Source organism: Carcharodon carcharias, chromosome 2, assembly GCF_017639515.1.
Source record: "Carcharodon carcharias isolate sCarCar2 chromosome 2, sCarCar2.pri, whole genome shotgun sequence".
NCBI classification, from domain to species: domain Eukaryota; kingdom Metazoa; phylum Chordata; class Chondrichthyes; order Lamniformes; family Lamnidae; genus Carcharodon; species Carcharodon carcharias.
Window position 1 is genome coordinate 8,600,889 of NC_054468.1, and position 21,175 is coordinate 8,622,063.

The 21,175-nt window shown below is 47.2% G+C and overlaps 1 long non-coding RNA gene across 1 annotated transcript in view; it reads left to right on the forward strand.

Annotated features, from left to right (window-relative positions):
• LOC121289182 overlaps positions 1-20,594 on the forward strand; it is a 35,930-nt gene extending 15,336 nt beyond the window's left edge. Inside the window, exons 2-4 of the long non-coding RNA XR_005945500.1 lie at positions 1,695-1,765; positions 15,141-15,306; positions 19,430-20,594. This is a non-coding gene — a long non-coding RNA (uncharacterized LOC121289182). The remainder of the gene's footprint in view (positions 1-1,694; positions 1,766-15,140; positions 15,307-19,429) is intronic.
• Positions 20,595-21,175: the final 581 nt, after the last annotated feature.

A 21,175-nucleotide genomic window follows, 5' to 3' on the forward strand; every position in this document is an offset into this window, starting at 1 on the left:
CACTCACCCACTTTGCAAAGCCACCCTGAGGATCCGATCCAAGTATCCTGCCGACTACATCAAATTGATGTGGTATCATTGATGAACGGACCACAGGAGTCTCAGGTACAGGTCACGATCATTTATTCAAGCAGTTGCAAGGAGAACACCATCTCAATACAGCTTGAGACAGTACTCTAAACTACAAGTGTTCATCATATTTATACATTATTGGTCACGTCCAAGAACAGTTTCCAGATTCCGATCTCGTCAACAAATAGGTTTACATTACAAGACATTTCTGGTAACAAGTACATCCCTATTTGTTTTCACCCAGGCAGAGACCTTACCATCTGTTCTTCCCCTATCTGTTGACGAGTACACTTAATCTTAGTTGTTATTGCTATCCTCTGACTACAGTCTGGCTCCAAGGCCTTTCTGTTGTTTACAGGCCCTTAAGGCTGTGCAAGGTTCATCTGGTAATCTTTAACTGTCAATGTGCTTGGAGATTTTAAGTAATTCATTCCCTTTCAATAAGTTCTTACTGTACCCCTGTATTCCCCCCTAACATCACCCCACCAGCCTCCGCATTCAAAGGATCATCCTCCGCCATTTCCGCCAACTCCAGCATGATGCCACCACCAAACACATCTTCCCTTCACCACCCCCCCCCCCCCCCCCCCCCCCCCAGCGGCATTCCCCAGGGATCGTTCCCTCCGGGACAATCTGGTCCACTCCTCCATCACCCCCTACACCTCAACCCCCTCCCACGGCACCTTCCCATGCAACCGCAGAAGATGCAACACCTGCCCCTCTACTTCCCCCCTCCTCACCATCCAAGGGCCCAAGCACTCCTTTCAAGTGAAGCAGCATTTCACTTGCACTTTCCTCCATTTAGTCTACTGCATTCGCTGCTTCCAATGCGGTTTCCTCTACATTGGAGAGACCAAACGCAGACTGGGTGACCGCTTTGCAGAACACCTTCGGTCTGTCCGCAAGCATGACCCAGACCTCCCTGTCGCTTGCCATTTCAACACTCCACCCTGCTCTCATGCCCACGTGTCTGTCCTTGGCCTGCTGCATTGTTCCAGTGAAGCTCAACGCAAACTGGAGGAACAGCACCTCATCTTCCGACTAGGCACTTTACAGCCTTCCAGACTGAATATTGAGTTCAACAACTTCAGATCATGAACTCTCTCCTCTATCCCCACCCCATTTCCGATCCCCCTTTTTCCAATAATTTATATATTTTTATATATTTTTCTTTTCCCACCTATTTTAAAATTTATTTCGATCTATCGTTTTATCTCCACCTTTTAGCCCATTTTGATCCCTTCCCTCCACCCACCCCCACTAGGGCCTTCTGCCACTAGCTTGTCCTGCTTTCTACCCTTAATGTCTCCATTAGCACATTCTTTAGATAATATCACCACCGTCAACACCTCTTTGTCCTTTTGTCTATGACATCTTTGGCAATCTCTTCTTTGCCTCCACCTATCACTGGCCTCCTATCCAGCTCTACCTGTCCCACCCCCTCAACCAACTTATATTTCACCTCTTTTCTATACTTCCTTAGTTTTGATGAAGAGTCATACATACTCGAAGCGTTAACTGTGTTCCTCTCCGCGGATGCTGTCAGACCTGCTGAGTTTTTCCAGCTATTTTTGTTATTGTATCATAAAAATGGAATTTGACTGGCATTGTGCGATCATCAGATCAGAACGACATGAACAGGGACGTCCAGCAGAGGGAGCTGTAACTTCAGGATCAAACTGAAGATGAACTGGTAAGTAGAACCTGTTATTAATAAGATTTAAATAGGTAACACTCAGCATGGAGGAGAGTTACACCAATATTGAGTGCTACCCACTAACACACAGCCCTTCTCTGCCATAGCCAGTCTATGATCCCTACCTCCCCCATTTATGTTCAGTGTTTCTTTTTCTCCACGGGACTTTATTTTAATTTGAAAGGTGTTAGTAAATTGATTTGTTGAAGATGGATGTTATTTTTCAAATATTTTGGGGAATATGGTGGCATTCTGGAAAGAAGGCTGTGTGTGGGTGTGTGTGTTTAATTAAACTGGGTAAGCTTAATAAAGACACTTTGTCTGTAGGAGCAGAGAGATGAAAGGTAAAGGGTATAGATGCATGCATTTGCAACGAGAGGCTGTGGTGAAGTTGAATGTATGAGTAAATTGGTTTTAAAATTTGCATTAGGTGATAGATAAAGAATTGACCTTTCAGTTGTTAAATTTCAGAGGGAGTTTAGAAGCAACAAGGGACTTTTACAACTTACAAAGGGAAGGTCATTAAATTTTATTTTATCTGAAAATGAAGGGCAATAGGAATCATGAAAGATTTTTATAATTTGGAAAAATTGAGTTCAAGGAGGTGCTTAGAACAATGAGCCTTAAGATCATTGGGAAAAAGGATATTTAAGGAAAGATGTTTAGTTGAGTTGTGCTGGCTGTGTGGGGGGGATGTCCTGGGACCAGCTCTGTGCTGAGATAAGTTGTGAATTGGAAGCAGCCATCCAGTTTCAAGCCAGTCTGTTTCGAAGTTCCTTCAGTTGCACAGCAGAGTGGAAGAGAGTGAGAAGGTGTGTGACATACCCTTTTACTAAAGTGACAGCAGTTTTGCCTTGGACAATATTACTAGATTTTTATGGTTAAAAATCTATAAGGGAGCTGTTGCCAAGTAGTTTACTTGTGTGTTTTGACCAAGGAGGTTTTTTGGGGGAATGTTTTGTAAGACTGTTTAACTGTGTAATTTTAATCTTGTGTGCTTAAGTATTTTTTTTCTTCTTGTTAATAAATCTTTTAAATTTAAAATCCTAAAAGTGTTACTGAGATTCTATGCTTCTGGAATCAGTTGTTTTCCCTCGCTTTCAAAACACACGAAGAAAGTTATGATCAGTAAGACAGCTTTCCCTCTGGGATTTGGCTTGCTCAACAAATAACATTGGCTGCAGGCGTAACCATGTTATTGATCTGTGTGACAGCTTGCTCTACCCTCTGCTGAACTAACAGATACACTTTTTCCTTTATTCTTTCATGAGATGGGTGGACATTGCTGACAAGGTTGGCGTTTGTTGCCCTTGAGAGCAGTTAAGATTTTTTAAAAATTCATTTATGGGATGTGGGCATCACTGGCTGGGCCAGTATTTATTGCCCATCCCTAATTGCCCTTGAGAAGGTGGTGGTGAGCTGCCTTCTTGAACCACTGCAGTCCATGTGGTGTAGGTACACCCACAGTGCTGTTAGGCAGGGATTTTTGACCCAGCGACAGTGAAGGAACGGCGATATATTTCCAAGTCAGGAAGGTGAGTGGCTTGGAGGGGAACTTCCAGCTGGTGGTGTTCCCATCTATCTGCTGCCCTAGTCCTTCTGGGTGGTAGTGGTTGCAGGTTTGGAAGGTGCTGTCTAATGAACCATGGTGAGTTCCAGGAGTGTATCTTGTAGATGGTACACACTGCTACTACTGTGTGTCGGTGGTGGATGGAGTGAATGTTTGTGGATGAGGTGCCAATCAAGCAGCTGCTTTGTCCTGGACGGTGTCAAGCTTCTTGAGTGTTGTTGGAGCTGCACTCATCCAGGCAAGTGGGGAGTATTCCATCACACTCCTGACTTGTAGATGGTGGACAGGCTTTGAGTGAGTTACTCGTCACAGGATTCCTAGCCTCTGACCTGCTCTTGCAGCCATATTTATATTGTTAGTGCAGTTTAGTTTCTGGTCAATGGTAACCCCCAGGATGTTGATGGTGGGGGATTCAGCAATGGTAATGCCATTGAATGTCAAGGAGAGATGGTTAGATTCTCTCTTGTTGGAGATGGTCATTTCCTGGTACTTGTGTGGTGCAAATGTTACTTGCCACTTGTCAGCCCAAGTCTGGATATTGTCCAAGTCTTGCTGCACTTTGACATGGACTGCTTCAGTATCTGAAGAGTCGCGGATCATGTTGAACATTGTGCAATCATCAGCGAACATCCCCACTTCTGATAAAAACAAAAAAACTGCGGATGCTGGAAATACAAAACAAAAACAGAATTACCTGGAAAAACTCAGCAGGTCTGGCAGCATCGGCGGAGAAGAAAAGAGTTGACGTTTCGAGTCCTCATGACCCTTCGACAGAACTTGAGTTCGAGTCCAGGAAAGAGCTGAAATATAAGCTGGTTTAAGGTGTGTGTGTGGGGGGCGGAGAGATAGAGAGACAGAGAGGTGGAGGGGGTTGGTGTGGTTGTAGGGACAAACAAGCAGTGATAGAAGCAGATCATCAAAAGATGTCAACGACAATAGTACAATAGAACACATAGGTGTTAAAGTTAAAGTTGGTGATATTATCTAAACGAATGTGCTAATTAAGAATGGATGGTAGGGCACTCAAGGTATAACTCTAGTGGGGTTTTTTTTTAATAATGGAAATAGGTGGGAAAAGGAAAATCTTTATAATTTATTTTTTTTTCTCTTTTTTTTTCTTTTTTTTTCCAATAAATTATAAAGATTTTCCTTTTCCCACCTATTTCCATTATTAAAAAAAAAACCCACTAGAGTTATACCTTGAGTGCCCTACCATCCATTCTTAATTAGCACATTCGTTTAGATAATATCACCAACTTTAGCTTTAACACCTATGTGTTCTATTGTACTATTGTCGTTGACATCTTTTGATGATCTGCTTCTATCACTGCTTGTTTGTCCCTACAACCACACCAACCCCCTCCACCTCTCTGTCTCTCTATCTCTCCGCCCCCCACACACACACCTTAAACCAGCTTATATTTCAGCTCTTTCCTGGACTCGAACTCAAGTTCTGTCGAAGGGTCATGAGGACTCGAAATGTCAACTCTTTTCTTCTCCGCTGATGCTGCCAGACCTGCTGAGTTTTTCCAGGTAATTCTGTTTTTGTTTTGGATCCCCACTTCTGACCTTATGATGGAAGGAAGGGCATTGATGAAGCAGCTGAAGATGGTTGGGCCTAGAGTGGGTTGTGGGTTGAGAGTCAGATGTGGCCAGACCAGGTAAGGACAGCAGAATTTCTTCCTTCCCTAATGAACAATAGTGAACCAGGAGGGCTTTTACAATAAAAGCAGCAAATACTGGAAACACTCAGCAGGTCAGGCAGCATCTGTGGAAAGTGAAACAGAGTTAACGTTTCGAGTCCAAAATGAATCTTCTTTGGAATGGGTTTTTACGTTTGATGATAGTTTCATGGTTACCATTACTGAGACTAGCTTTCAATTCCAGTTTTTTTTTTAATTGAATTTAAATTTCACCATATGAACCCTTGTCCCCGGAGCATTGGCCTGGACCTCGTGATTATTGGTCCAGTGACGTTACCACTGCACCACCATCTCCTTGAGCTTTAGATCGCTGATAATCAGATGGGGTAATGAGTAAGGGAGTTAGGATGTGATTTGGAGTGGAGCCTAGATTGGTCCCATTTGTTTCCCATCTAAGGTGGTGGGGGGGAGTTGGTGGGGTATGGCTCACTGTCCTCCTGCATTCTCTGACCAACCCTGGAGGCATTTCAAATCCAGGGCAGTTGATCTATGAAGAGGAAGATCCCATAAGAAAGAATTATGCAGCACGCTTTCATAACTCCAGCCAACGCAGTGTTTTTTGAAGACAATGAAGTCCCTCTTGTAATGTAGCGGCCAATTTGTGCACAGCAAGCTCCCACAAACAGCAATGTGATAATGACCAGATTATCCGGTTTAGTGAAGTAGGTTAAGGGATAACTATTGACTCAGAACAGCAAGCAGAATGAATGCAAAGTAAAATAATGCAGATGCTGGGAATCTGAACTAAAAACAGAAAACACTGGAAATGCTCAGCAAGTCTCTGCAGCATCCACGGAGAGAACTGTTCATGGCCTGAACTTTCACTCCCAAGTCAAGTTAGCAAATGGAAATTTCCCGACTCTGAAACCCTGACTTGGGAGAAACTTCTCCGACCCACTGGATTTTCCTTCCAGGGAGTGGGAGCAGATCCGAACTGGACTTGGGCCTGTTGCCATTGGAAACAGTGTGGGGGTTGGTGGGGGGGGTGCGTTGGTGCTGCTTAAAAGGCTCAGCTTGGTAAGGGTCACCTTGGTAAGGCTCACCTTGGTAAGGGTCACCTTGGTAAGGCTCACCTTGGTAAGGCTCACCTTGGTAAGGCCCACCTTGATAAGGATCACCTTGGTAAGACTCACCTTGGTAAGACTCATCTTGGTAAGGCCCATCTTGGTAAGGCCCACCTTGGTAAGGCTCATCTTGGTAAGACTCACCTTGGTAAGGCTCACCTTGGTAAGGGTCACCTTGGTAAGACTCACCTTGGTAAGGCCCATCTTGGTAAGGCCCACCTTGGTAAGGCTCACCTTGGTAAGGCCCATCTTGGTAAGGCCCACCTTGGTAAGGCTCACCTTGGTAAGACTCACCTTGGTAAGGCCCATCTTGGTAAAGCCCACCTTGGTAAGGGTCACCTTGGTAAGACTCACCTTGGTAAGGGTCACCTTGGTAAGACTCATCTTGGTAAGGGTCACCTTGGTAAGACTCACCTTGGTAAGGCCCATCTTGGTAAGGCTCACCTTGGTAAGGCTCACCTTGGTAAGACTCACCTTGGTAAGGCCCATCTTGGTAAGGCCCACCTTGGTAAGGGTCACCTTGGTAAGACTCACCTTGGTAAGGGTCACCTTGGTAAGGGTCACCTTGGTAAGACTCACCTTGGTAAGGGTCACCTTGGTAAGACTCACCTTGGTAAGGCCCACCTTGGTAAGACTCACCTTGGTAAGACTCACCTTGGTAAGGCCCATCTTGGTAAGGCCCACCTTGGTAAGGCTCACCTTGGTAAGACTCACCTTGGTATGGCCCACCTTGGTAAGACTCACCTTGGTAAGGCCCATCTTGGTAAGGCCCACCTTGGTAAGGGTCACCTTGGTAAGACTCACCTTGGTAAGGGTCACCTTGGTAAGGCTCACCTTGGTAAGGCTCACCTTGGTAAGGGTCACCTTGGTAAGGCCCACCTTGGTAAGGGTCACCTTGGTAAGACTCACCTTGGTAAGGGTCACCTTGGTAAGGCTCACCTTGGTAAGGCTCACCTTGGTAAAGATCACCTTGGTAAGGCTCACCTTGGTAAGAATCACCTTGGTAAGGCCCACCTTGGTAAGGCTCACCTTGGTAAGACTCACCTTGGTAAGGCTCATCTTGTTAAGGCCCACCTTGGTAAGGCTCACCTTGGTAAGGGTCACCTTGGTAAAGATCACCTTGGTAAGGCTCACCTTGGTAAGAATCACCTTGGTAAGGCCCACCTTGGTAAGGCTCACCTTGGTAAGACTCACCTTGGTAAGGCTCACCTTGGTAAGGCCCACCTTGGTAAAGATCACCTTGGTAAGGGTCACCTTGGTAAGACTCACCTTGGTAAGGGTCACCTTGGTAAGACTCACCTTGGTAAGGCCCACCTTGGTAAGACTCACCTTGGTAAGACTCACCTTGGTAAGGCCCATCTTGGTAAGGCCCACCTTGGTAAGGCTCACCTTGGTAAGACTCACCTTGGTAAGGCCCAGCTTGGTAAGGCCCACCTTGGTAAGGGTCACCTTGGTAAGGCCCACCTTGGTAAAGATCACCTTGGTAAGGCCCACATTGTTAAGACTCACCTTGGTAAGGCCCACCTTGGTAAGGCCCACCTTGGTAAGGCTCACCTTGGTAAGGCCCACCTTGGTAAGGACCACCTTGGTAAGGCTCACCTTGGTAAGGCCCACCTTGGTAAGGCCCACCTTGGTAAGGGTCACCTTGGTAAAGATCACCTTGGTAAGGCTCACCTTGGTAAGAATCACCTTGGTAAGGCCCACCTTGGTAAGGCTCACCTTGGTAAGACTCACCTTGGTAAGGCTCATCTTGTTAAGGCCCACCTTGGTAAGGCTCACCTTGGTAAGGGTCACCTTGGTAAAGATCACCTTGGTAAGGCTCACCTTGGTAAGAATCACCTTGGTAAGGCCCACCTTGGTAAGGCTCACCTTGGTAAGACTCACCTTGGTAAGGCTCACCTTGGTAAGGCCCACCTTGGTAAAGATCACCTTGGTAAGGGTCACCTTGGTAAGACTCACCTTGGTAAGGGTCACCTTGGTAAGACTCACCTTGGTAAGGCCCACCTTGGTAAGACTCACCTTGGTAAGACTCACCTTGGTAAGGCCCATCTTGGTAAGGCCCACCTTGGTAAGGCTCACCTTGGTAAGACTCACCTTGGTAAGGCCCAGCTTGGTAAGGCCCACCTTGGTAAGGGTCACCTTGGTAAGGCCCACCTTGGTAAAGATCACCTTGGTAAGGCCCACATTGTTAAGACTCACCTTGGTAAGGCCCACCTTGGTAAGGCCCACCTTGGTAAGGCTCACCTTGGTAAGGCCCACCTTGGTAAGGATCACCTTGGTAAGGGTCACCTTGGTAAGGCCCACCTTGGTAAGGCCCACCTTGGTAAGGGTCACCTTGGTAAGGCCCACCTTGGTAAGGCCCACCTTGGTAAGGCTCATCTTGGTAAGACTCACCTTGGTAAGGCCCACCTTGGTAAGGGTCACCTTGGTAAGACTCACCTTGGTAAGGATCACCTTGGTAAGGCTCACCTTGGTAAGGGTCACCTTGGTAAGGCCCACCTTGGTAAGGGTCACCTTGGTAAAGATCACCTTGGTAAGGCTCACCTTGGTAAGAATCACCTTGGTAAGGCCCACCTTGGTAAGGCTCACCTTGGTAAGACTCACCTTGGTAAGGCCCAGCTTGGTAAGGCCCACCTTGGTAAGGCTCACCTTGGTAAGGCCCACCTTGGTAAAGATCACCTTGGTAAGGCCCACATTGTTAAGACTCACCTTGGTAAGGCCCACCTTGGTAAGGCCCACCTTGGTAAGGCTCACCTTGGTAAGGCCCACCTTGGTAAGGATCACCTTGGTAAGGGTCACCTTGGTAAGGCCCACCTTGGTAAGGCCCACCTTGGTAAGGGTCACCTTGGTAAGGCCCACCTTGGTAAGGCCCACCTTGGTAAGGCTCATCTTGGTAAGACTCACCTTGGTAAGGCCCACCTTGGTAAGGGTCACCTTGGTAAGACTCACCTTGGTATGGCCCACCTTGGTAAGACTCACCTTGGTAAGACTCACCTTGGTAAGGCCCATCTTGGTAAGGCCCACCTTGGTAAGGGTCACCTTGGTAAGACTCACCTTGGTAAGGGTCACCTTGGTAAGACTCACCTTGGTAAGGGTCACCTTGGTAAGGCTCACCTTGGTAAGGGTCACCTTGGTAAGGCCCACCTTGGTAAGGGTCACCTTGGTAAAGATCACCTTGGTAAGGCTCACCTTGGTAAGAATCACCTTGGTAAGGCCCACCTTGGTAAGGCTCACCTTGGTAAGACTCACCTTGGTAAGGCTCATCTTGTTAAGGCCCACCTTGGTAAGGCTCACCTTGGTAAGGCCCACCTTGGTAAAGATCACCTTGGTAAGGCCCACATTGTTAAGACTCACCTTGGTAAGGCCCACCTTGGTAAGGCCCACCTTGGTAAGGCTCACCTTGGTAAGGCCCACCTTGGTAAGGATCACCTTGGTAAGGGTCACCTTGGTAAGGCCCACCTTGGTAAGGCCCACCTTGGTAAGGGTCACCTTGGTAAGGCCCACCTTGGTAAGGCTCATCTTGGTAAGACTCACCTTGGTAAGGCCCACCTTGGTAAGGCTCACCTTGGTAAGGCTCACCTTGGTAAGACTCACCTTGGTAAGGCCCATCTTGGTAAGGCCCACCTTGGTAAGGCTCACCTTGGTAAGGCCCATCTTGGTAAGGCCCACCTTGGTAAGGCTCACCTTGGTAAGACTCACCTTGGTAAGGCCCATCTTGGTAAAGCCCACCTTGGTAAGGGTCACCTTGGTAAGACTCACCTTGGTAAGGGTCACCTTGGTAAGACTCATCTTGGTAAGGGTCACCTTGGTAAGACTCACCTTGGTAAGGCCCATCTTGGTAAGGCTCACCTTGGTAAGGGTCACCTTGGTAAGACTCACCTTGGTAAGGGTCACCTTGGTAAGTGTCACCTTGGTAAGACTCACCTTGGTAAGGGTCACCTTGGTAAGACTCACCTTGGTAAGGCCCACCTTGGTAAGACTCACCTTGGTAAGACTCACCTTGGTAAGGCCCATCTTGGTAAGGCCCACCTTGGTAAGGCTCACCTTGGTAAGACTCACCTTGGTAAGGCCCATCTTGGTCAGACTCACCTTGGTATGGCCCACCTTGGTAAGACTCACCTTGGTAAGACTCACCTTGGTAAGGCCCATCTTGGTAAGGCCCACCTTGGTAAGGGTCACCTTGATAAGACTCACCTTGGTAAGACTCACCTTGGTAAGGCCCATCTTGGTAAGGGTCACCTTGGTAAGACTCACCTTGGTATGGCCCACCTTGGTAAGACTCACCTTGGTAAGGCCCATCTTGGTAAGGCCCACCTTGGTAAGGGTCACCTTGGTAAGACTCACCTTGGTAAGGGTCACCTTGGTAAGGCTCACCTTGGTAAGGGTCACCTTGGTAAGGCCCACCTTGGTAAGGGTCACCTTGGTAAAGATCACCATGGTAAGGCTCACCTTGGTAAGAATCACCTTGGTAAGGCCCACCTTGGTAAGGCTCACCTTGGTAAGACTCACCTTGGTAAGGCTCATCTTGTTAAGGCCCACCTTGGTAAGGCTCACCTTGGTAAGGGTCACCTTGGTAAAGATCACCTTGGTAAGGCTCACCTTGGTAAGAATCACCTTGGTAAGGCCCACCTTGGTAAGGCTCACCTTGGTAAGACTCACCTTGGTAAGGCTCACCTTGGTAAGGCCCACCTTGGTAAAGATCACCTTGGTAAGGGTCACCTTGGTAAGACTCACCTTGGTAAGGGTCACCTTGGTAAGACTCACCTTGGTAAGGCCCACCTTGGTAAGACTCACCTTGGTAAGACTCACCTTGGTAAGGCCCATCTTGGTAAGGCCCACCTTGGTAAGGCTCACCTTGGTAGGACTCACCTTGGTAAGGCCCAGCTTGGTAAGGCCCACCTTGGTAAGGGTCACCTTGGTAAGACTCACCTTGGTAAGGGTCACCTTGGTAAGACTCACCTTGGTATGGCCCACCTTGGTAAGACTCACCTTGGTAAGACTCACCTTGGCAAGGCCCATCTTGGTAAGGCCCACCTTGGTAAGGGTCACCTTGGTAAGACTCACCTTGGTAAGGGTCACCTTGGTAAGACTCACCTTGGTAAGGGTCACCTTGGTAAGGCTCACCTTGGTAAGGCTCACCTTGGTAAGGGTCACCTTGGTAAGGCCCACCTTGGTAAGGGTCACCTTGGTAAAGATCACCTTGGTAAGGCTCACCTTGGTAAGAATCACCTTGGTAAGGCCCACCTTGGTAAGGCTCACCTTGGTAAGACTCACCTTGGTAAGGCTCATCTTGTTAAGGCCCACCTTGGTAAGGCTCACCTTGGTAAGGCCCACCTTGGTAAAGATCACCTTGGTAAGGCCCACATTGTTAAGACTCACCTTGGTAAGGCCCACCTTGGTAAGGCCCACCTTGGTAAGACTCACCTTGGTAAGGCCCACCTTGGTAAGACTCACCTTGGTAAAGATCACCTTGGTAAGGCCCACATTGTTAAGACTCACCTTGGTAAGGCCCACCTTGGTAAGGCCCACCTTGGTAAGGCTCACCTTGGTAAGGCCCACCTTGGTAAGGATCACCTTGGTAAGGGTCACCTTGGTAAGGCCCACCTTGGTAAGGCCCACCTTGGTAAGGGTCACCTTGGTAAGGCCCACCTTGTTAAGGCTCACCTTGGTAAGGCTCACCTTGGTAAGGCCCACCTTGGTAAGGCCCATCTTGGTAAGGGTCACCTTGGTAAGGGTCACCTTGATGCTCTGGGACTTTGAACAGAATTTCCTGGCCCCGTTGGCGTTGGGCGTCATGGCGGGTGGGCTTGGTCAATATGGCGAGAAGGCCAAAAACCAGTTTAGCACCTACGTGAAAGCACAGTGGAATCATCCGACGGTGTCCGTCATGTCGGAATACCAAAGCCGCTGGAGGGCAGTGCGAACCCGCTTTGCATCCCGCTGATGAAAAGTAAATCCCGGTGCAAACCGTTCCCAACACCAGACATACAGCTAGGCCGGCGGGAAAAGACACTGGCCCATAACACGTCTGGACAAATGTGATGTGCACTTACTGTTAGGGCCTTGCTCAGATTGTGGTAAGAGTGTGACCATCGTGGAGACCTTGGTCTGGACATTGTTGGCTGAGCTCCATCGCTGATGCCACAACTGGCCTCCAACAGGGTCTATGTGAAAGGGATGATGGGCATCTCCATCTCACTCCAGCTTCCCCTTCTTCTCAACCAGTCAGCCTCGGGCCTTCGGGCACACATAGGGAGGGGGATCAGCAGCTGCGCACCCCGGGGCCATCTCCGGGAGTGTCCGGCCCATCCGAGTCCCCTCTCTCTGTGGCCCCAACAGCTCCAGCTCCACAGGCAGAGGAGGGTGCCACTGCCACACAGCAGGACCCAAAAGTGGTCCGGGGCCCTCCAAGTCTCAGCCCTCCAGAGGATACCCGCTAGGCAGGGTACAGCAGGCTGCCTCTCCCTCTGCTGTGGATGTCCGCAGAGCACCAAGACATTGTGGCAGGGTTAGAAATGTTAAGACGATGTAGTTGCGCAGCCTAGGCATGGGTGTTAATCACTTGTACACAATGTTCACTGTTGTAAATAAACTCCAAAGAATGTCTCCTCGCCTTTGGCTCCTTGTTCTGATAAGCAGTGTTCATATCAACCAGATGTGAAACCTTGGTTCCTGCAGAAGATAAAGGCAGGTGTCTCAGTCCAGGGCCTCTTCCCTGTGCAGTGTGGAACCTTCAGAGCAAAGCGACGGTCCAGCCTCACACTGACTGGACACATTAGTGATGTCTGCACCTCAATGGTGCTTGTCATTGCTGCCAGAATATCTTGGGTGGGTGTCAGATTTCTGTCACTCTCTCTGTGTGCTCTCAGCACCTTAGAGGTGGGGCTGCCCCTCCATGTCTTCAGCACCAGTGATGCTGTGCTCCTGAAAGGGACAGGTGCTGAAGGCTGACAAGGGGTCAGGTGCATTTAAAGTTTCGCGGCTGCGTCTCTATGATATGACCCTGTTCTCAGAGCGCAAGTGAGCTGCCCTCAGCCAGACAGGAGTCAGACATTCACAGAGGCTGTGTGAAGATCTATGGAGTGTCCTCACTACATGTCATCATCATCCTCCTGGAATCTAGCAACTATTAGGGCCTCCACTGCATCTCCATGACAGGAGCCTGAGCACTGAGGGTATGTGCACTACCATCAGCCACACAGGAGCCAAACATTCACAGATGCAAGGTGACAATGTCCTCACAGCCTCTCGTCATCATCCTCCACGAATCTTGTGGCTATGAGGACCTCCCAATCGCTCCTGCCTTGTCTGGCCATCATCCCCTTCAATGTCCTCCCCATCGGAGGAGGCGAGCAGCTCTTCCATCTCCCCCTCAGCCAGATCCTACCCCTGTTGCAGCGGCAGGTTATGGAGTGTGCAGCAAGCTACAACCATGCACAACACCCACTGAGGACTTTCACAGTGCACCACCAGACCTGTTGAGGCACCAGAACCTCATTTTCAACATGCCTATCATTTGCTCCACCAAAGTCTAGATCGCGGCATGAGCCTCCTTATACCACCGCACAGGTGTCCTCATCCACGTCCTCTGTGGATAATCCTTGAACCTGAGGGCCCAACACTGCAGCCTCTCTGGACCCTGGAAGATGTCAGGGTTCTGAAACCCGCTAAGGATGTAGGAGTTGTGGAGGTTGCCTGGGAATCATGCGTAGACCTGTACAATGCATTTGTGGTGGCCGCACACCAGCTGAACATTCAGCAAGTGGACCTTACAGTTGATGTAGTTGACTTCTTGCTGCCATGGAGATCTAAGCGCAGTCGATGGCACCCTGTGAAAAACCAGAGGTCTGCGCAAATCCCGGCGCTCTTGCTTCCTGGCTTTCCTGATCCCGGGTGAAACGCACAAAGTTCTGTGCCTTCATGAAGACGGTGTCTGTGATCTGCTAGATACGTTGGTGTTTGGAGGCTTGCGAGAACCTGCACAATGTCACCTGTGGAGCCCTGGAACAAGCCGCTGATGTAGAAATTGAGTACCATGGTCACTTTCACAGCCACTGGCATCGCATGCCCTCCATGTTCCCCTGGCACCAAACCCTGCAGCAGGTGGCAGATGTGACCGAGCAGTTCCCTGGACACGGGCAGTCTTCAGCAACGCTGGTTCTCAGTCACTGGCTGGAATGACAAGCGCCGTGTATGGACCCTGTCTGGAAGGACTCTCTGTGCATCTTCAGCTGTGTGCACACCGGGCCCTGCTGCACCTTCACCTTGAGCAAGCTGCCCCTTCCTTTACTGAGCCAGGTGTCTCGCCGCACACTTCTTCTCCTCTGCTTCCTGTGTGGTGGCCTAGATAACTATAGGGAGCCCACTCAGTATTGAAAGGGTTAGTGGAGAAATTGAATTAAATGCTTAGGCCTAAGAGAAAAATACTGCAACCTTGAAGAACAATAGCATGTTGTCTGACCACTGTAGGGTGAGCCCTGAGACATTCCATGTCTCTCTCTCGGGCCGAATGTAATCAAAGTTGTGATAACCGAGTGTGTAGGCACCGCACCTGTTGTGTAGGAATGGAAATTAACTAAAACATGGATTGGTCAATTAATGGATGCAACGACTTAACGACTTCTATTACTGCTTGTTTGTCCCTACAACCACACCAACCCCCTCCACTTATCTCTCTGTCCCCGCACCCAAACCGCCCCCCCCGCCAACACACCTTAAACCAGCTTATATTTCACCCCTTTCTCGGACTCACTCAAGTTCTGTCGAAGGGTCATGAGGACTCGAAACGTCAACTCTTTTCTTCTGCCAGACCTGCTGAGTTTTTCCAGGTAATTCTGTTTTTGTAACGGATGCAAATAAGTGGATTGAGATGTGCAAAATTTACTGATTGCTTGTAAAATGCTTTTAAGCAAGTCTTTGCATATTCCGCTTTGAGACGGCACAATAGCTCTCGTCGTATTGTTCTCCCTTGTGCACAAGTAATAAATGGGGTTTCTATGTATTAATGATGCCTCGGTGTGATTAATCTCCGACAGTTTCTGGAGGTCCCACCGAGATGACTAACCCCTGGGGTTGAGTCACGGAGCGCCAGTGTTAGGACCTCGCGGCTCAAGGACTCCTCAGTCCGCGGCAGCTCCATTTGGGCTTCTGGGGTTCGTTGACCTGCAATCTGCCTTCACCTGCCTGTGGCTGACTCTCAGGGTAAGTCATCTATTTAAATATTTGGGTGATTAATTTGGCCAGTAATTTAGTGTAAGTTAGTAATAGTATTTCCAGGGGTTCGAGTCCCCTGGAGGCGAAAAAGTAGTAATAGTGTTCCCAGGGGAATAATCGGAACAGAACTGAGCGCTTATAATATGTTTTTAGGGAGGTAGATAGTCCGCTACTGAATTTTCTGTAACTTAAAAAAAATGAATTGATCTAAGTTAGAAGAGCTGTTTGTGCTGGAGAGAGAGAGAGAGAGAACCCTTAGGGGGTTAATCAGCAATTGACAAGCAGCAGCAGAGAGAATGTGAGCTTTTGTCAGTTTGAAGGTCCCTATAGGTGGAGCCTTCAAGATCCCTTTATTCCATCACTGCTACTCGAAGCTTCGTTTAGAGTTAAGTTCAATATTATAGGAGTATCGATACAGACCTTTATCTGTGTGTTTGTTTGTGTGCAATGAAGCATTTGTATGTGAGCTTTAATGTGTTTTCTTCCCTGAATTGTTTTGTGTGTGTAGTTGAGCACTTTAGAGTCAAAAGCCCCATATTAGATTAAAGGAAAAGTTTATTCAAACATTCCAAAGTTTTGAGTACAAGGTTTGAGTTGAGATTTCTGGCAAAAATCATAATTTGAAGGTAGTGTAAAGATAAAACAGGGCTTGCCTTTGTTTGAGATGAACCAACCCTTGTACCACCCCCTTGCAGACTAGTAGGGAATAACCCTCATTATCAGCTTCCAAGCTGATTGGGATTAATACATACGAATTAGTATTCTAAAATTCTGAGGGAAAAAAAATTACTTGAAATTCAGAAAGATTCTAGGAAAACCAAAAGACATAAACACAAGGTCTAGGTGGTTCCAATGGGTAAAAAGGGGTTTCTTATGAAGAGATGAATTAAATATTAAAGGAAATCTGCTTTCCAAAAGCACTGGAATTTGAATTTGGGACAATCTTGAGCTGTAAAGTACAGTGTAATTTAACAGGTTACTTTTGAATCACTAGGATGCTATCTAAGATAAAGAATGTGTCGATAAGCATACGGAAATTATAACTTGGATACAAATCATTACACATGAAAAAGATGTTGTTTTAATTTTGTAAATTACAGTTCTTACAAGGTTTAAAAAATTTGAGGTTTGGTTCTTGATAAAATTCTCAAAAGAGAATTTTCATTTTAAAAGGTTTGATAACAATTGGCACTAATTCAAATGCTGCAAGCTTTTGTGTTTATAAAGTCTGTTCCCAAAATGTGAAGTTAAGCTCAAGACCTTGACAAAGTTTGGCAGAAATCCATTTTTTGGACGAGTTAATGAAGCTGGGACAATGCAGAAAAAATGTCAGACATAATTTACTGGGACAATAAAATGTTGTTTGAGAAGAAGATAAGGAAGCAAAACATGTCAATGCCTGATTTCTGTTTTAAAACTGTTATGAGAATAATTTATTGGACTGTAAATTCTCTCCAGACAATCTGAACAAGATAAGATGGTAACTGTTGCATGTGTAAACTGGTATGAGGAAAGTAGGAGAAAGAGTTAGAGAAAAAGGACATAATGTACAAACTGTTTTAAGGGAAATGAATTTGATAATCTGGCCATCAACTGAGGCATCGGAACTGCCTAAAGAGTAAGGAAACATTTTAAATAATCGAGACAATAGAGAAACTGACTTCAAGAGAATCAAGATGATCATGGTCAAAAAAAAACTTAAGAGGTAAAACTATGTGGAATCTGTAGTTCAGGAATTGAAAGGTAAAGAGAAATAATACTTAACAACACTTTACCACAAGATGGATACAGGTAAAGAGAAAGCTGGAAAAAGGCTAAATAGATGTATTACTGATTGTATTAATGTGCATGTGAGCTTCAAAAAGTAAGACCACAGGATTAACACCTTGATTACAGGCAGAGTTAAGCGGTTCCCAGAGAGAACCATCACTGGAAGTGAAGATACTGAGACATTGAAAGACAGGATAAGAAGGTGCATTGTAGAGTTGTTTAAGGAATTGAGGCCTGACATGAGACAGCAGCAGGAGAGAGTAAACTGGAAGGAGTGGGGGTGCCTACCCAGATGGATTCAGATCAGGGAACTCATTTCACAGGGAGAGTCATTAAAGAAGTGTATAATCTTATGGAGATTAAACAAAAATTCCATATTCCCTACCACCCCCAGGGTCCAGGGATGGTGGAAAGGATGAACTGAACATTAAAAACATCTGTAGCCTAATAATTCAGGAGACAGGCAACAGCTGGGCCACCATATTGCCCAGCATTGTGATATGCCTTAGGGCTACACCAAATAGGACTACCAGGTTCACCACATTTGAAATGATAACAGGAAGAGCCATGCAATTACCTGAAGGCATTATAGTAGGAGGTGTAGGGCCACTGAAAGGAAAAATACAGGACAATGTAAGGGAATTAAGTAGGCAATTACATAAGTTGAGAGAGGAAGTTAGAGACCGACAGGTGATTAAGGATATGGAAACAGGCAAATCCAAAGAGCAACAACGGACCCCCCCAAGTGGGGAATAAGGTGATGGTCAGGGTGAGTCCAGAGTGAACAGACATGGACCATACGAGGTAATTATGACAGGTGATACATGCGCACTTGTAGATATGAGAACGAGAGCCGATGTTAATGTCTCCACAGATCTACAATCCTGATCGTGGGTGTGTCAGTACTGGCAACAAGGCCGGGGATCATCACTGCTCATCCTGCACCACAGGAGGAACTTTGGTACAGCACGGACAGTGCTGAATGTGACACGCAACGCAATGATAAATGTAACAGTAGGAGAACAAGTGCTTTTGAATTGTAGTTAGGGTTTGCTTCAGATCGGGCATGGGAGGTCCACCACTATCCAGCCACCTCCCATCTCTACTTTCATAGTCTGAGTAGAGATAATTGAAGATCCTCAAACCACACCGACTGACCCACCTTGTCCGACTATGCATCCAGGGCTGACGGATGGTTTGGTACTGGTTAATCAGAAGTTTTGTATGATAATGTACACCATGAGCTGGTACCCGCAGTCTTGAACGTATCCGGTGTCGTCCTGCCCCTATGGTGCTCAACCCATACCCAAGCACTCTATACTGCTCTGACGCGCCAATTGATGACTGAAGTAGTTCAGTTCAATGGCAAGATGCAATCAGGCTTGGGAGGGAACTGTGTTAAGCGCAGCCTGATAAATGATGCCGCTACGATATTCAATATAGGGACATCATTGATTAATCCAAAGCCTGGCTACCGTGCTCAAAAGTCATGCAGCAACTATCAATAAATTGATTGAAATAGGGAAAGATATTTCAGGCAAAGCGAGCAGTAATGATGTATGCAGCACCTATGGACAAGAATCATGACGACTGGTTGCCAGCTCAGATGTTTAACACGTGTATATAGAATGAATGTTGAATGTATAGTGAATAGTAATATGCTAATAGGCATTGTATTAGTAATAGCTGTCATATCAATGTCAATGACATAACCCAGGCAAGACGCCCACAGTGACTGCTGGTACGGGACCCCAGCCATGGGGCCCATTTGTACACCTACAAATGGACTTTATACAAATGCCTAAATGTATGGGATATAATTATGTTTTATTTATATCATGTTTGTTCTCGCGATGGGTGGAGGCATATCCCACCTGACGAAATGATGCTGTTGTTGTAAGATTGTTGTTGCGTGAATACATACCCAGGTTTGGGCTGCCAGAGATTTTATCGAGTGATAACGGGCCTCATTTTACTGCTAAAGTGAGAAAGGAACTGTTGAGGGCCTTACAATGTAACCATCACCTTTCCTGCCCTTACCACCCCCAGTCTACTGGGGCGCTGGAAAGACAAAATGGTATTCTGAAAAACAAACTAGCTGAATTATGTGAAGAAACTGGTTTGAAATGGCCTTAAGCTCTACCCCTGGCGCTCATGACTACGTGCTCTCACCCTAACCGTACCACCTCCCTCTCTCCTTATGAAGTTGTAATGGGACGTCGTATGCACCTCCCAGTGACCCCACCTTTGTCTGCTGGGGAAATGGACATCCACGCCACGGATGAGGGAATGATTACATACTGTATAGCGCTCACTAATTCTCTCGAGTTTGCATATACAGGTAGTAGAAGCTCAGAAAAAGCCCACCATTGAAGGTTGCCATCAATACCAGCCTGGGGATCTAGTCCTGGTAAAGACCTTCAGGAGAAAGGACTGTTTGGAACCTCGATGGGAGGGGCCTTTCCAAGTCCTGCTCACCACGCATACGGCCGTGAAGGTTGAAGGACATCCCTTGTGGATCCACACATCGCATGTCAAGCAGACACTGACCTCGGACGGAAGTGCTTGTGCAGGAACTTTAACTGAGCCGTCAGGATGCTGACTCTGATTTGGATCCTGTCCTGTGTGGTCCTTGTGGGGGCATGGAATACCAATTCTATGGTTCAACGAATGCAGGCCGTAGCCTTACAAGTTAATCAGACTAAATGTTGGATTTGTACTCATTTTCCTGTTAACCCCTCCTCCTCAGAGATGCATATTCTGGCTTTCCCTTCAGATTCTACATGGTCCCTAATTAATACAGGGGCCCTCATTCATCGAACGCCCATTTGGAGGTGGGAGCCCACCTTTGTGGTTATTAAGGGGAGGCCTGGCTATGCGTCAGGAGAAATTATACCGGGGTAGTACTCGGGTGGGTGAGTTGCCATTGGGTTCCTGTGCCTACCTTGCTGATTCAAGCCAGCTATCTATTCCCTTCCTCTCCTCAGGGATCAGGATTCCACTGAGGAAGATGCTCGACGACTAGGATACATAGAACTTGGCTAAGGGTGGTGGATTGTCCTTTTAAGACAAAAAGGGGGGAAGGGTGGTGGCTTAGACAACTATAGGGAGCCCACTCAGTATTGAAAGGGTTAATGGAAAAATTGAATTAACTGCTTAGACCTAAGAGAAAAATACTGCAACCTTGAAGAACAATAGCATCTTGTCTGACAACTGTAGGATGAGCCCTGAGACATTCCATATGTCTCTCTCTCGGGCCGAATGTAATCAAAGTTGTGATAACTGAGTGTGTAGGCACCGCACCTGTTGTGTAGGAATGGAAATTCACTAAAACATGGATTGGTCAGTTAACGGATGCAAATAAGTGGATTGAGATGTGCAAAATTTACTGATTGGTTGTAAAATGCTTTTAAGCAAGTGTTTGTGTATCTTGCTTTGAGACGGCACAATAGCTCTCGTTGTATTGTTCTCCCTTATGCACAAGTAATAAATGGGTTTTCTACGTATTAATGATGCCTCGGTGTGATTAATCTCCGACACCTGTAAGTTATGAGGCATACCGCTAAATCTCCATGATCCTGATGTTCTCCTCCTGCAGGATCGAAGTGAGAGACGTGGGTCAGCTGGACCAAGCCTCCTTAGATAGCACCATCCAAACCTACGACCACTATCATCTAGAAGGACAAGGGCAGCAGATAAATGGGAACACCACCACCTGCAAGTTCCCCTCCAAGTCACTCACCATCCTGACTTGGAAATATATCACCGTTCCCTCACTGTCGCTGGGTCAAAATCCTGGAACTCCCTCCCTAACAGCACTGTGGGTGTACCTACACCACATGGACAGCAGCGGTTCAAGAAGGCAGCTCATCACCAGCTTCTCGAGCGCAATTAGGGATGGACAATAAATGCTGGCCCAGCCAGTGATGCCCACAGCCCAAGAATGACTAAAGAAATTGCAGGAGAGTCCTGCCCTCCTTGGGTGGCCAGCGTGTGTATTGCGCTCATTGGCTGTCTGAAACCCCACCCACCTCTACCCCACTCTACTTGACCAATTGGCAGCAGCTTTGCCCATTGGACTGCAGGC